The sequence below is a fragment of the Cnephaeus nilssonii genome, assembly GCF_951640355.1.
Source record: "Cnephaeus nilssonii genome assembly, chromosome: 12".
In the NCBI taxonomy this organism is placed as follows: Eukaryota; Metazoa; Chordata; class Mammalia; order Chiroptera; family Vespertilionidae; genus Cnephaeus; species Cnephaeus nilssonii.
Genome location: NC_137083.1, coordinates 36,254,187 through 36,271,818, shown reverse-complemented (window position 1 = coordinate 36,271,818; position 17,632 = coordinate 36,254,187).

The following is a 17,632-nucleotide window of genomic DNA, read 5'->3' as shown; positions in this document are numbered from 1 at the left end:
CACCTCAGAGACCAAGACAGATTGCTTTAGAAGGGTAACAGAAGGGGCTACACACTGATTGTACTGCTCTCACTCAGGCCAGCACAGCACCATGAAGAGCGTTCTCCCGCGAGCCTCCATTTACTTCAGTGAGAAAATAACCCCGGGGGGACAACCAGCACCTCCTCCCAGCACTGTGGGTTGCTTTGAAGGAGCCCCTACTCTTCTGACTTCATACCAAGGGTATGCTCCACCTCTGGGAATCTGACTGTAACAGAGAAAAGGGAGGGGTGTGCAACAAACACCAGACCTTGGAACATGAGGCCCATACCCGCCATGCCCAAGTCGTAATCCCAACCAGTGTCTTTGCTCACCTGTGAACATAGTTGGGGGAGACTCTGGCCAGGGAACTCAGTGGGGCGCAGAGCTGCCTAACTCAAATCTCAAATGAGTTTTGCTGGCCCTAGAGCCAGGTTTGTCCACAACTAAGCAAGGAGATGAATCACAGCCCTGCTCACTGTGGAGGGTGTCTGCAGGCCCTATCTGAACAGAAAGGCTGGCAACTACTCTTGGAAGCAGTCCAGCCCAGCGGCCCTGGAGCCAGAGGTGGACAGGCAGAACCGATTACCCCCAGAACAAAGCCATTAAGGGTGTGGAGCATTCCTCTGTTACTCATAGACGGGGGAATTAATTCATAGCCAAGGCTGAGAGTCGTTGTTCTCAGACCCCTATTTTTATCCTTACCTGAGGATATTTTTCCATTGATTTTTTAGAGGAAGAGAGAGAGAGAAACATTGATGTGAGAAAGACACTTGAATTAGTTGCCTCCCGCATGTGCCCAACACATTGAACCTACAACTCAGGTATGTGACCTTTACCAGGAGTCAAATCTGAGATGCTTCTGTGCACAAAAACCACCGAGCCACACTGGCCGGGGGCCAGGCCCTCTTGATTGGAGAGCTTGTTTGGGAAATTGAGAGCAGCCTGGAGCAACCTCTTCCCTTCCTGTCCAGGCCTGAGTGCTGAGACACAGCTCCACCCACTGTGAAGACTGTCTTCAGGCCCTGTCTAACCAGAATGACTGGAGACAACTTCTGGAAGTTGTGCACCCCAGAAACTCTCCAGCTGAGAGGTGGGCTGGTTGAGCCTATAGTTTGCAGAGCAAAGCCATGACCATGCTTGTTCAGGGAATATGGGGTCCAGATTGACTTGAGTTATGACAACAAAGCTGGCTTTAGAGCAGCTTCTCTCACTGTGGCCAGGGCATAAATATCATCTGTAGAACCATCAATGCTGAACACAGCGTATCTGACAAGGCACCTAACCAGTGCACACAGGAAGCTGCATAGCCATTCCACAGCTTAAGTACAGTGGTCCCTGAACAGAGCACAGCCCATGACTTCCCTCATTTGTGGAGCAAAACCAATGGGAATTCAGTACTCACTCTGGGCTGGTTTGTGTCCCAAATAATAAGCTGTACAGGACACTGGGTTCTGTTCTGCCACACTGCCAGGGTGGAGAAGCTCCATCTACCATTGCAGTACTTAGTGCCAACCATCTAGTAAGCTTGAACAGAGAAACCAGGAAACTGCGGAGTCTTTTCTGCAGCCTCACTTGGGTAGGGAACCAAGTCAGCAGTCCTATCCAGTGGTTCTCAGCCAGTGGCACACCTGCTTCCCACCTCCATCCTCAATGCGTTAACAGTTACTTTGCCCCAAAATTGACAATAATAGCAAGTCCCACATAGTTATCAGCAGACACACCCAGAAACCCAAACTGTTTTGACTGGTGAAGACTATCATGGCCAAATGAACTTGTTAAGTCTGGAATCAAGGATCATGAAAAAAACCAGGTAACTATGACACCAACAAAAGGGACTAATAAAGCTCCCATATGACCCTAAAAAAATAAATATCTATGAACTGTCAGACAAAAAAAATCAGAATAATTCTCTTAAGAATGTTTCATGAATGACAGTCACGCACCATGTAATGATGGGGATACATCCTGAGAAATGCATCATTGGTGTAAACATCATACGCAAATCTAGATGGCATAGTTACTACATATCTAGACTATATGGTAAACCAGTTGTATATGTGGTCTTTTGTTGATCAAAATGCTGTTATGTGGCACAGGACTGTACAATAATGTACAGATAGACAACTAAACAAAATTAAGAAAACAATGCATAAACAAAATGAGAAGTTCAATAAGGAAATAGCAACCATCAAAACAACAACAACAAACTGCAACAGAAATCTTAGCGTTGAAAATACAACTGAAGTAAAGACTTCAATAGAAAGTTACAACAGTAGACTCAACCATGCAGAAGTAAAATATAACTCAGTTGTCTTGTAAGATTGACAAAGAATATGATTATCATTTTGAATATTTTGAGAAAAAAATAATTTTGTGAGAAATAAAATGTGAACAAAATATTTACAGTACTCTTTTCTGTCTCTACCCATCCCCTTATTTTGGTACCAACATGGGTGATAAAATTGAAATATTTGCCTCTGGCCAATGTAATAAATATTAAGCAGGAGGCCCAAGGGAAAGCATATAACATTATTTATGGGTTTTGGAAGTGCCAATGTGTACAGGTTGATAAATGCACAATTTAATCGTAGCCCTTTAGAACAGGAAGAGAAATTAGAGATAATCTACATCCACACCCTCATTTACCCATGAAGACACTGAAGCCCAGAGCTAATAGAGTACTCTTTGTAGGTGTCTCTTTATCATATTTGTCCTTGTAGTGTAGATCGCACATCTGGTGATACATTCTGGTAAGTAAGGTATAGTATAAACTAGGGAAAAACTGTTTGGTGGCTCTCAAATTTCTGTGTGCTCGTGTGTTTATTAAGCAAGTCCATGCTCAGAGATCCAATTCAGGAGCTCTGAATGAGGCCCAGGTATATGAAATTCCAGGAGTGATTGTGATGAAAGCATCGTGATTGGCATGCGAGTCATCCTGGGTTAGTACTGAGGAATAGAGGACTGTAGAATGTAAAAGTTTTAGAAAGGGATTTTATGCTGAGTGAGCACAGTTTTCCAAATAAGTCGAAGCTTTTTCATTAATAATCTATGAAGTTGTTTTTCCCTTGCTTTGCATCTATAAGGAGACCATAGAGCAATACTTGAGTAACTCCCCACACTCAACGAACAACCAGAATCACTTGGGGATACTTGTAAGAATCCAGACTCACAGGCCCTTTCCCTGGAGAGTCTTATTTATGGAGAGCTATGAGTTGGGGTCCAGGAATCTGTAGTTTTCACAATCACTCCTGATAATTTTGATAACCAACCCAGTTTAAAAACTGGGCCCTGACTTATGATATTAAAATAGATGTCAGGGTTTCTCAACTTTGGTACATAGAATCAACGAGGGAAATCAGTAAAACAGTTACCTCCTGAATGTGTAGGTCTGGAGCAAGGCCAAGAATTTCCACTGTTGCAGGTTCCCAGTTTCTGGAACACAGGCTGGATGATGCTGTGCAAACTGAGGCAGCTGCTTCACAGTAAAATGCTCAGAGGCTGCGCAAAGTCCCCGCAGAAACCCGAACGCCTGCCCACTGTTGCCTGAAGAACCACAAAATGGCTTCACGGCTTTTATTCCCTCCAAACCTGACACAAGGCTTCTGATTAGTGGACTCTAAACTGGAAGCCGCTGGTAGAGATGCTGGTGAATGTGGTCCCAGGTTTCTTGCTGTTACCATGGGTGGGTGCAGTATGGGGTGGGATGAGGATGGATGGATCGTGAGGCTGGGAAGCTAAAAGAGGCAAAATTGTTTTCCAATTGCCACACAAAAGGTAGCACACGTGTGCACATACGTTTTAGTAGTAATTTGTCACAAACTTTGAAAGTCAGTTAATTGCTGACCATATTCAAAATCTGAGTGGATTAGTAGAATCTGAAGGTCTAGGAAAGAAAAAAATAAGAGAGTTAAGAGAGAGACAAGATTTTGAAGGTTGAGGTGATTGGGTTGAGATCACACTGCTCAATGTGACTAATATCATAGATGCAATAAGAGGCTTAGCAAGGCCCAGAAGTAATGTGATCCACGAAGGACGTCAGTGCACCCAAATGAAGAATCCACATGGGCATCTGAAAACCATTCTCACATGTGCGAATGACCAATAGAAAGACCAGGCTTTGAAAGCAAAAACACGGATCACAAGAAGGGCCACAGCTCTGTGTGGGGAAAATAGAGGCTTGCACAGAATAGAGTATGTTTCAAATGAAAAGACGAGAGCAAAGAAGACTGAAATCTGTTCTAAATATTCAGAGATAAGTCTCATGTTCACCAGGCAAAGGGATGCACTAATATGCAATGATGAAAGTTAAAGTAAGAAAAAAAAAATTCAGACAAGAGTTAACGTAAAAAACACATTGAAACCTGTAAAGAATTTTTGTGAGTTTATTTGAGCCAAACTGTCGACATATGCCGGGAAGCAGAACCTCAATGAATTGAGATAATGCTCTGGAGATTGGTGGGTTACATCTGTATTTATACACTGCAATCAAAGGAAAGGGACAGAGGTGGGTTACATGAAATCCATTGGTGATAGACTAGAGAGGTAGGAGAAAGCAAAGCGGGGAAACCCCTGGGATTGGATAAAAAGTAAAATGATGGACACATATTTAGGTGGGTGCAGGAACAATTAACATGATAATGAAGGAATTTGTGGTATCTGTCCTGGCACCCAGCACATATTAGGTTGTGCCCCAAGGGGTCCAGAAAAAGGGAAGTTACAAGTTACCCAGACATTTCAAAGGGTATCCTATAGAATAAAAGCGTGATATGCAAATTGACCCTAACAGTGGAAAGACCAGAACGACCGCTCAACCAGTCACTATGAGACACACTGACCACCTCTCGGTCCCTTTCCCCGGCCGTCAGGCTCTGATTGCCCCATGGTGAACGGGGAACTGGGGTGGGTGGCAGCGGGGGGAGGGGTCAGTGAGTGGGCGGAACAACCGACCTTTTGGTCCCTCACCCCGGCCAGCAGGCTCCCATCGCCCAATGGTGAACAGGGAACCAGGGGTGAGTGGCAGGGGATGCAGGTGGTGCCAGGCCAAGGCCCCCGCCCCACCAGTCACCCCACACACAGAGGGCAACCTGCGGCAGGGGTGGGGCCGGCAAGTGGGCAGTCAGGGAAGATGGCCCTGATCGCAGGCCAGGCATAGGGACCATACCCGCACACGAATTTCATGTGCTGGTCCTCTAGATGCAAAAAGACAGATTGGGTCTGTTAAGGTAAAGGTTGACCTTGTCAGTGAAGATACTAGCCTAGGATGTAACTACCCACCATAACTGCTTTTAGTTAAAGTTTAATTTCAGACCATCTTCTGTGGTTACTTTAGGTCTCTGAGTTTGCAAGACTGCCATGCAGGCCTCCCCTGAGCTTGTCAGGTTAGCATGTGGCCCCTTTCATCCACACAGGTAAATAATATTACAGGTATAACCACAGGGGAAAGCAGAGTTAAGGCAAGAAGCACTGTGTTAAAAGTTAGAGTTCATCAAGTGGAAAAAAGCAAGTTGTTAAGATTGTAGTTAGCTCAACTGACTTCTGGCAAGTCTGCATTTATAGACACCATTCAAAAATCAGGCATTGAAACAGAATATCCCTGGTAAAAATGATCCAGTTTTACAAAATTACACTAAACAGGGATGTTCAAGCTGTCACTGACTTGGGTAGTTCAAGATAATCAGATAATCACATCAGCACAGAACCAGACTTTCAAACACCATGTTGTTTTTAATTTTCTTGTGAATCCTTATTGTAAATTATATTTGGGGGAGATTAAAAAGTAATATTATTTGCTTTAAGTAAATTAAATGTCTCACATTTCTGCAATATCTAAACACTTTAGGTTCCACTGAAACATTTAGAATTGCTTAGAAAGAAGTCACAAAAATACTAAACATAATTAAAATTAAAATTAAAATCTTCTTTACATAATTAGAAAATGTTTCTTGGAAGGAAAAAGTATCTATGATAGATTATTGAATGAATAAAGCAAAATGCAGCATGGTAAGTATGCTTATAATCACATCTTGTAAAATGTAAAAATAAATACAGAGAGATATACGCTAAACTGGTAGAGTGGGCACATCTGATAAACATTAGACTGGTAAACTGGGTGTGAGGCAGGGAAAGGAGAAAGGGGGACTTAAGTTTTTTTACTTTATACAGTTTAGTTCCACTCAAATATTATAATAAGCCTTTTTGTTTAATAAACATAAACTACTTATCAAACATTGTATATTAAGTTCTATAATCACTCCTACTAAACTTCACATCCAGTTTTGCAGTCACCAATTTTTCTCCCTTGCATTCTTCCTAGGTTATAAATTCCCTAGGAGACTAATATACTCTCGTTCTAATTACAGAATCTATTAACGATTATACAAGACTAGAGTCCTATTGCATGAAGATTCGTGCAATAGGCCTTCCTTCCCCTGGCTGCCTGCACTGGTTTTCCTCCGGCACCCAGGACCTAGGCCTTCACTCTAGCCGCCGCCTTCAGTCTTCGCTCCAGCCGGAGTGCCGCTCCTGTAGCTCCCTCTGCCCCTCCCCCACACCCTCCCTCTCATAGCCAGCGTTCCGCCCCGCCCGGCTGCTCTGCACCTGCATGCGTGCTGCCCAGAGGCCCAGAGTGGCTGGTGGGAAGGGCCTCCACAATATTTGTTGGGTTAATTTGCATATGCACTCCTGATTAGCTGGTTGGCATCGTAAAGTGACGGTCAATTTGCATATTTCTCTTTTATTAGTGTAGATTACACAGAATGCAATGATGATGATATGAGGATGTCGAAATCATTCTGAAGGGTTAGGGAGTGTTCAGGGAAGGAAGGAATAAAAACTTGAGCTCCGTTCTGAAAAATAAACAGGAGGAATCCAAGCAAGGAAGGGAGAAAAGGGCGATCTCGGTGCAGAAGATGGATGCGTTAAGACTTGGACACAGTAAATGGTTTTATAACCAGGAGTTGATGAGGCTGCTGCAGACAGGGAGGTGGTGGAAGACAGGCCAGTGACTGGTAGGGAACAGGTGATTTCACAAGTAAACCCTTGTTTTCCAAGGCACCCAGAAACCTCCCCAAACCATTGTGAACCTGAGTAGTAGAGGGTTCTTGGGACAGCAAAAATTGGGTTTCCCAGCATCCTGGCTGGCTAGAGATTTAGAAGTATATTTGATTTAACTGAAAGAAAATAAGTAATGTTTTTTGTTTTTTCCATGTATCTCTAGGAGTGAAGTCACACCTAATGATTTTCAGTGAAGTATTGGCTACATTGCTTTGGGTTTTAGATGAAATTTGAACTGAGGTCATGACGATAGTAATTATTGCTACTTCTTCAAGAAGGAAAGAGATAAGAGATTAACTAAGGAGTAACCTGGGTCAAGGGTAAGCTTTGTGTGTAAGATTGGTGGGACTTGCCAGTGTTTGAATGTAGTCAAAGAGGAAACCAGAGATGGAAGATGAATCACAGATTTTGAGGAGCAAAAGAGCACTCAAATCTAAAGAGCAGGAGGAAGAGTTAGCCTGGAACTAAAGGGAAGACACTTCTTACACTCTAAAAGAAGGAAAAAAAGAAGGAAGGATACAAATTAAAGTTATTTTTATATGAGGAAGGGGAAGTTTAAATACCTGGAAGACTGAGGTGGACAGTGCAGAATGAAGGTACACGTGAAGAAGATAAAAAGTTGGAAAATCCTCTGAAAGGAAAAGAGAAATGAGTCAATTGAGGGCATTTAAAATTATATCAGGGTGGAGTTGAGGGTAGAAATAATACATTGGTATAGCACACATCTTAAAGAAAGAGATTTTATTGGAGAGTGAAAGCATGATGGTCTGAAATAAGAATGGAAAGCAAGAAAATGAGGGCATCATCTCTTATTGCCTTGAACCATATTACACTAATCTACTCACTTACTAGCCTACTTAATGGCCAGGGTATACTGTAAAATCTGCAAAGACAGTGACATGACCTTCCATATTTTTGTATTCCCAACACTAGAACAGTGTCTTCCATATAGGAAGCATTCAAAGGAACCAACATTTCAGGAGATCTGTCTGTAAAGAGAACATTCTTTTTTTTTTTTTTTAAGTTAGAGGTTATATTTCCAGTGAAATCTGGGTTTCAGGAGACAAAATGGAAAAGATGTAATGAGAAAATGAAGTTGCTGGGCGGCGGGGAGGGGAAAAAGGAGGAAGAAGGACAGAGTAAGGACAGTTGCAAAAAGAATGTAGCCTAAGAGAGAGGGACAGAGGAATTTGCATTAAGGACTGTTGTTAAGTAGGACAAGGATGAGAAACAGAAAGGGATGAAATGACCTCAAGCTGCAATTCTGGCTTCAAGTGTTTTTTCATATTAAAGCTAGATTGTACGTTTTGTTTGGGGCCTGGTCAGCAATGTGTAGGTTTGTTTAGGAATACAAACAGATCAATGGGTAAAATTTTTAACTAATCACTCAGTGTATAAACTATTATTCTTCATTCCAATGAGTATATTTAATTTTGAGTATGTCAGTGTCATTTCTGCCTGTTCCCTCTCTTTCTTTTTCTGAAAATTTTCTTTTGCCTTTTCCCTTTCTCCCTCCCCTGAAACTCTAACATTACCTCTTTTCTGTTATACCTCTGTCCCTCCTATTTCCTTGTCTTTTTTTTTTTTTTTAATCTACTCTCTTATTTTCTTTCTAACCATTTTTTCATTTGTGAGGAAGGGGGAAAGTTTATGAGATCAGAGCTAAAACAGAAAAATCAAGATGATAGGAAGAGAAGTAAAGTACAATGAGTGTGTCTTTCTCTTCCCTGTTATATGGAAAAATGTGCCCCACAAGCTGTGTTTGATGAAAGATAAATTGCATCATTTGACTAAGGTGAACAGCGAGCAGATACAGAGAAATTTCAGGTTCAACAGAAACACTGAGTCTGAACTCAAACACACTTGGCCTTTCATTCTGTCTTTGCCATTTACTATGTGCGACCGATGACAAATTTATCCTTTCCAAATTGCAACTTCCTTATTTAAAAAACTAGAGGCCCGGAGCACAAAATTTGTGCATGGGCATGCGGGGGGGGGGGGGGGGGGGGGGTCCCCTTAGCCTGACCTGTACCCTCTCTAATCCAGAAAACTTCTGCCATGTGGGTGTCACCCCTCGGCCACACCCCCCCCCATCTTGGGGAGGGGTGTTGGTGGCATCCCTGGGCACAGTGCTCTCGGACGGGGCACGGTGTCATGGGGGTATTTGTCAGGCACATGCACCCAAGAGAAAAAGAGGACTCCGGTGCCGGGGGCAGGGAAGCCAGCCTCATGCAAGTCCCCCTGCTGTGTGTGCAGCCTCCTTCTAGTCTGTCAATATGCAAATTGGTTGTTACTGTGACACCGTTAGGACCAATTTGCATATTACCTCTTTATTATATAGACTATAGGCCCGGTGCACAGAATTGGTGCACGGGGGATGTGTGTCCCTCAGCCCAGCCTGCACTTTCTCCAATCTGGGACCCCTTGAGGGATGTCTGACTGCCCGTTTAGGCCCGAACCCACTGGTATTTGGCCTAAATGGGCAGTCGGACACCCCTCTCACAATCCAGGACTGCTGGATCCCAACTGCTCGCCTGCCTGCCGGCCTGATTGCCCTTAACCATTCCCCTGCCAGCCTGATCGATGCCAAACTGCTCCCCTGCTGGCCTGATTGCCCCTAACTGCCCTCCACTGCTGGCCTGGTCACCCCCAACTGTCCTCCTCTGCTGGCCCAGTCACCCCTAACTGCCCTCCCTTGCCAGCCTAGTCACCCTTAATTACCCTCCCCTGCAGGCCTGGTAATCCCCAACTGCCCTCCCCTGCCGGTCCACTCACCTCTAACTACCCTCCCCTGCCAGCCTGGTTGCTCCAAACTGCCCTCCCCTGCAGGCCTGGTCCCCCCAACTGCCCTCCCTCCACTGCAGGCCCGGTCGCCCCCAACAGCCCTCCCTTGCCAGCCTGCTTGTCCCCAACTGCCCTCCCCTACTGGCCTGGTCACCCCTAACTACCCTCCCCTACTGGCCTGTTTGCCCACAAGTGCCCTCCTCTGCCGTCCATCTTGTGGCAGCCATCTGTGACCACATGGGGGCAGCCATCTTGTGACCACATGGGGGTGGCCATCTTGTGTGAGGGCATGATGGTCAATTTGCATATTACCTCTTTATTATATAGGATGGGAATGTTATTATCTAACTGTGGCAAGCAGAAATTAGACCCCATGATTTTTGCTCTCTGGTGTTAGATCCATGAATAGGTTACTTTACATGGCAAAATGGATTTTGCAGGTGTAATTATGGTTACTAATAGGTTGAGTTTAAGATTGGGAGGTATTCTGAATTATCGAGGTTGGTTTAATGTACTCACATAAAGCCTTTTTTTTTTTAATTGTATGTCAACTGTAATCGACCAATTATAGTTGACATACAATATTAGTTTTTAAATGTACAGCCTAGTGATTAGACATTTATATAATTTAGTGTGATCACTCTGATAACTCTAGTGCCCATCTGACATGCTACATATTCCTGACTATATTCCTTATGCTGTATTTTACTAGTATGTCCCTGTGGCTGTTTTACAACTGCCAATTTGTACATCTTCATCCTTTCCATTTTCCCTCAGCCCATCCTCATTTTGGTGCCCAGCTGACCCTTCAGTTACTGCCCAGCTCCCTTCATTTCCTGTTCTGTTACCCTTTTGTACCAGCCTGCTAAATCTCTTGATCTTGGGGCCAGATTCTCCATGCTTCTGTGAGTGTAAACTTATAAAATAGGTAAAGCAGTCACTGTAGGTGTCTTCAATAAAGAGAGACATAATGGGACTCTTTTCTTTCCCCACTCCAGATATCCTACATCTATACTTGGAACTCAAAAGCTCTCCCACTGAACTTGAGTACTCTTGGAATTAATCCAATAGTGGCAGCCTTTTTCTAATTTTAAGAAGCAAATGAAACTGATAAATCAAATGTTATACTTTTAACTATTTTTCTGAAAACTTTGCTAAGTATGTGTCATAATCTAGTGAGCAATATCTAACTTGGCACAAAATCATTGGCATTGTACTTTCATGGTTAATATTCATCAATAATTCATGGTGCTACACAATGAGCACAATGACTTTTATGTCTCTTACCAGAGTAGATTTGATAAAAATGACAACATAGACGCGATATTAGTGGTGGGAATTTTAGATTATGTAGCCAAAGATGTAGGGCTATGGTTCTCTGCTGAGGATTCTGAGGAAGGAGCATACATTGCTGAGGAGCCTCATAAATCACAAACTTAAATAGTCACAAACTTTAAATCTAGCCTGGCTCTGACTGTAATACTATTTTATGCTTCTCTTTCCCAGGCAATTAAAATTCCAGCAATTACATGGCATTCCAGTTGGCTATTTTTGCTATCTGCGTAAAGGCAGGCAATCATCTCAGAGTCACAGGATTTGGAAGGGAAGTGAGAATAGTACAAACTCCTCTTAATTAAATAAATGCATTTATTTTGTTGAGCTTCATAAGGAGAAAAATGTATACATATGGCACTATGAAGATGCCAGGGTCAATTTCAAAATATTTGTGAATATTGGTATTTTTGTTTAAAAGGCATAGTTAATTCCTGAAGCATTTGTGTAAAACACTTGTGAAAAATCTATGGGATCTTCAACACGTTACATAATTTCTCTGTCACCTCAGCTTTCTCATCTGAGAAATGGGTCACAATATCAATGTCATAGGGTTTTCTGAATATTAAATGAGGTTCTCCCCCCTTTCTCTCTCTGTCACACATACACTACTTAGAATAATGCTAAACACATAAGACTATATAAACTATTATTATTTCTTTTTTTCAGTGATTTATTTATTTATTTACCTTATTGTTGACATTATTATAGATGTCCCTCAATTTTCTTCCCTTTTCCCACCTCTACCCTCCTCCTCCCTCTCCCCCATCATTGTTTGTGACCAGGGGTTATACATATATGTTATTTGATTAATCTCTTCACCTTCATTCATCCAGTTCCCCCCACTCCCTCCCCTCTGACTTCTGTCAGTCTGTTTCATGTATCTATGCCTCTGTTTCTATTTTGTTCATCAGTTTATTTTGTTCATTAGATTCCACATATAAGTTAGATCATATGATATTTGTCTTTCTCTGACTGGCTTACTTATTTCGCTTAGCATAATAACGTCCAGGTCCATTTATGCCGTCGCAAAGGGTAAGAGTTCCTTCTTTTTTTTTTTTAAATATATCTTTTATTGATTTTTTACAGAGAGGAAGGGAGAGGGATAAAGAGTCAGAAACATCGATGAGAGAGAAACATCGATCAGCTGCCTCCTGCACACCTCCTACTGGGGATGTGCCCGCAACCAAGGCACATGCCCTTGACCAGAATCGAACCTGGGGCCTTTCAGTCCGCAGGCCAACGCTCTATCCACTGAGCCAAGCCAGTCAGGGCGGAGTTCCTTCTTTTTTATAGCCAAATAGTATGCCTTTGTGTAAAAGTTCCACAGCCTTTTTATTCACTCATCTACTGAATGGGTGTTTCCAGATCTTGGCTATTGTAATTTTGTTATTTCTTAATATTATTTAAATTAAATGCCTTATTCTGTGACAATATTATTTACAAGTACTTTCTGTTTGTGGAGTGCTTTTATAGTTTACAAACTTAATACTGTCCTGTAATAATATAATCAAGTGAGGTAAATTTATAACCATTTAATACATAAAAAAATATAAAACTAAAAATTATAAAATTTAAAAACAGTAAGATTTGGAATTAAAATTTGTATTTTCAACCCCAAACCAAGATTATTTTTATCCTATAGTTATAATGAGAACTATATGAATTCTAGAAAAAATGTTCTGACTTTTTCAACTTCTACACAGAAATTATACTCAGAATAGTAAATATACTATTATTTTCAAAGAAGAAAAATTTTAATTTAATTTCAATTGGCTGTGGAAATGTTTCATTTTCAGTAGTCGATATTTTTTATAGAGTAAAAGAAAACATGAATATATGGGTTCTCCGAGATGCTGAAACAGTAAACATTTATTTTTCAGCTTATTACAGGACTCCTTGGCAAGTGCTGGCTAATGCTAAATGTTTACCATTCCCCATGCTCACAGGAAGGATTCCTTGGAGGAGCAGAATTTAATTTGTCTCAGTAGAGAAACTGACCTTTCCAAAAATGTTCCAAAGTTGGTTATAAGAAGCCAGACACTTCCACAAAATAAACAAATACGCCTTAAATAGTAACAAGAAATTCACAAGAAAGCACAGACAAATAAGAGCAAACTGATTTGCCAAAGAAATCACATATTGATAACGAAATAGTTTGTAAGGTAAATATGAACGAAATACGAAATACACGATGAGACAGAGGACAAACCATATGTGGCTCTTTCCCTTCATAGCTAATGGTGGCTTGAGCCTGTTCAGCAGGACTCTGCTTGGCTTGTAAAAAATGAAAATTCCTGGGCTTCTCCCATGCTTTGCTTTTGAGTAAGTGTGGCCTTCTAACATATACCATATCATATTTTAAGGATACCAAGTTTAAGAATAGCTGCTTTCGCTTTGGCTTCAATCTTCTCCTAATAATTTTTGTATCCTAAGGGTTGGTTCTGAATTGTAACAAAAAGAGGCATAAGGCATCTTAGTGCTTGGAGCTGTGGTTGGGGGAGCAGTGCACACTGGGAACATGGAAGAGACTTCCACTAAAGGGGAAAATAGGATTGGGCAGGGTTGGCTTGGAGGGAGTTTTGGACACTGAGAGAAAAAAGATTAAATAATGCCTGGGTCAGTACTAACCACATTTATTGCTTTCAAGCATTAGAACCAAGCTCCGGCTATCCTAAGCAAAAAAAAAAAAAAAAATTATTGGAAGCTTACAAAATTCATGATAGCCTAGAGGATTTGGTTTGGAAAATCGGCAAAGACAAAAGGAGCTCTAGAAGGCTTGTAGATGTATGAAAAATTTCATGCAGCAATAAGAGGCTGGTGCAGACCGCTACTTCAAAGAATATGTAAACTCTAACTAGGGAATGATATCATCAAGGAGCCACAAAGTCTAACTCACCACTCCCAAAACATGTGTTCTTACTATGCTGGTATGGAGTGAGAAATGTCAATCCCTTTGGTATCCATGGGGCTGGTCACTACCTTCCATAAAAGATGCAAAAAAAAGAAGCTTTTGCCAACCGGGAGATAAGGTGGTAGTCAGAAGTAGGAAGTTGGATGCTAGCAACAACAAAAACAATGTCAAATATCTACTATGACGTCCATCAAGGGTGGTATTTGGGTTGACCTATATCCCATTCAGCTGAGTTAGTAAAAATAGATAGTAGAGCATATGTTCCCCAGCTCTTTTTAATTTACCCCTGCTTCCATTTGCATTAGGATTTACATATCTCTGACATCCTTTTCTTATCAGAACTTTCTCCTTCCTGTGCTCAGAGTTTGCCAAAGACAGCCATTCATTAGTTCCAACTTATGACCTACTTAGGATTATGTGATTTTTCTGAAAATATTTGAACAGATTGAATGCAATCTTGCTCACTTATTTTATTGAATACTATCAATTTTTGGAAGAAGTACATTGTAAGAGCAGATAGTATCCAAACATAAATTGTTGAAATTCTCAATTTACTTCCTGGGTTATTGCAATAGCTATAGTTATCAGCAGTAGTGCAACACATTTTAAGAATAATACAATATTACACTATGAGAGTGTTTGTAAACATAAGATACATATTTTTTATGGAATGTGAGACTTAACTTTAACCTTGAAAAACAAATGGGATTTATGTAGTTGGAAGAGAGTAAATCAGAATTGGGGAAGCTGTGCTGTATTCTCTACTTAAAGACAGAGTTGCTCCGGTTAGTACCTTTACAATTAGGCTTTTTACTTTTTTTTAAACCTTTTTACTTCCTTGTCTAATAAGCTGGCTCACTCAGGAATAATTGGAACTTACTCTTGTCTTAAAAGATTTTTCCTTCAGCTTTATCTGCTTTTATGCAGAACTTTGGAATGTTTGATGTGGGATACTCTATAGGCAATACCTTTAGTGCTAATTTGTCAAAGGACCAAGGGTGTACTGAGAAGCATGTCAGTGATCATTAGCAGATACTAAAAGCCACTTTATTCCAAAATGCGTAGTGTTTTTCCAGAACCTGTCTCTGAAGGGCTAAAGTGGATTTGGTAGACCATATTCTCCCTTCTCCATTGAGGAAAAAGATCAATATTGACATGAAAAGTAAAATCCTCCAGTGGCCTCCCATTTTACTTTCAATAAAATGAAAAATCCATACCTTGGTCCACAAGGTCCTAGATGATTTGTCCTTGTCTCTTTTCTACATCAACTTATACCATTTTCTCCCTTCCTCACTGCACTGCAACTACACTGAACCCTTGGGTTACCCAGATACCAATGTCCTTCCAACCTCAGGATTTATGTTCTTGTTGATCCCACTAACTGGGATGCTCTTGAAATACTGTGTTTTCATCAGGGCTTAGCTCACATTGCACACCATCAGAAAACCTGTCCTAATGACTCAATCTATAGTTGTCTCTTTTTTGTACAATTTACTGTCATAATACCCTGTCTATGTGATAGCACTAATATTCTTGAAATTATCTTATTTATGTATTAATTCTTTGTTTTTAATCCACTACATATATGCTCTAAAAGGGCAGGAATGGAGTGTATCTTGATCACCAATGAATCCCTTGTGCCTTGAAGATCACAAAATATGTTGATGAATAAATGCTTTGAATGACTAATGCTGTAATAGGTGAGACATGGTAGAGGCAATTACAGAGGGCTTACTTGTGATGGCAATGTGAAAAAAAAAATCTTATATATCTTACAACGGTGTATTTGAGCTATAGTTAGGCCATAGCACCAAACACATTGCAACAAAGTTTGATGGTGACAATCATCATGAGATCAATTAAATTACTGAAATTCTGGAAGCTAACCTACCTCTGCCTCCTTTTTTTCCCCCCACCACTCAAAGGGCCTGTAGTCACTAAGAAGGGAAAGTTATACTAGTAACAGATTTAAGCAGTGGAATGGGGAGGGCATTCTGTGAAGATAAAGCAGCATTATCCTGAGACTTTAGACATAAACAGAATGAGGGACAAAGTTAAGCCTCTTTGACCATAGTGAATATTGTTTAAGGGAGCTGTAGAAAACAAAATTACTTGGGAATATTGTTAAGCTATGGTTAGACTAAAAGAGTAGATCATAAATCCAGGAATAGGAGTATAGACTTAATGCTATAAACACTTGGGAACAAATTAAGTCCTTTTACAGGGAAGTGGCAAGTGGCCCAAAGATAGAAATATTTCTGAAGAGCAACCTGTCAGTTATATATTAAGCAAATTCCAAATGGGAGGAAAGAGACGTTAGAAGGATACTTAAGATGCACGAATAATGTTCCCATACCTGCCAAGAAGCTAATGCCTTTACTTTGATAAACCTAAATTTTAATAGTTGTTTGAGCTCCTTTGCCAGAAGAAATACGTTTTCTCTTAACATAAATGATTGTATTTCATTACTTAGAGAGAAAAAAAAAAGTAGTAGGTCTTTACAATTGTATAGAGACTAAAATAGCTGATGGGTTGGCCTGAATTGCTTTATTTTTTCTTCTCTTCTTTTCTTCTTTTTCTTCCATACATTCTATCTTCCATCCCCACTGTCTCTCTTTTTAATAGGCATTTATTTTACAGAACTTTTAATGTGTGTTCAACAAGATACTAGATACTGTGGGGATACATGAGAAGAAATCTACAGTAGGTTCAGTAATTTGGAGGAGGAAGTGATGAGTGTGGGCAGGAGAAGTTGGAGAAGAATCCATGAATGGGTGACTGACCACATGCCTGCTGTGACTCACAGGCACCTTTCACTTTAAGGGCAGTGATATCTCTCTGTGTCCTCCCACTCTGAATTTAGTAGCCCCAACTCATTTTCCAGGTTGTAGAAAAGAGAGAAACTCACGAAATCACGTTAACTTGTGTCCCATCTCACTGTCTCACTCGCATCTATTTTCCATACATAAGCCAGAGGTGTCTTTTTGTCTTCTAGATACATTTTAATTTGCAATTACATTATGTGGTCAATGGCACGTGCATTCTTTAAAAATAAAACCAAGAACTTTACAGATAAAGCTGAAGCCCCATTTGATCATTAACTTTAGTGCCCATTATTTATACCATTTTGAGTTTGCTATCTCAAAGTTTGCTATCTGAAAGGAATTTTATATGTACCAGGTTATGGGAACATTCACATTCATAAAACATATATCATATTGGTTTGCCTACTGCATATGATTTTACATAAATGAAATCTGACACTGCAAATAAGTTTTCAACTTCATTTTTTTCACTCAGTGTTTTGTTTTGAGTTCTCTCGATATTGAGATATGTAAATATGGTTCACTCATATTAACTGCTTTTTAACATTATATTTTGTGACTATGCTGAATTTTATTATTCCATTCTATATATGGATATTAATAGTTTGTAAATTTTATTACTATGAAAATATTTTAGTAAGCATTTATTCATAAAAATATGTTCTATGGAGTATTTCCCAAGTGCAAGGCATTGTTCTTGATG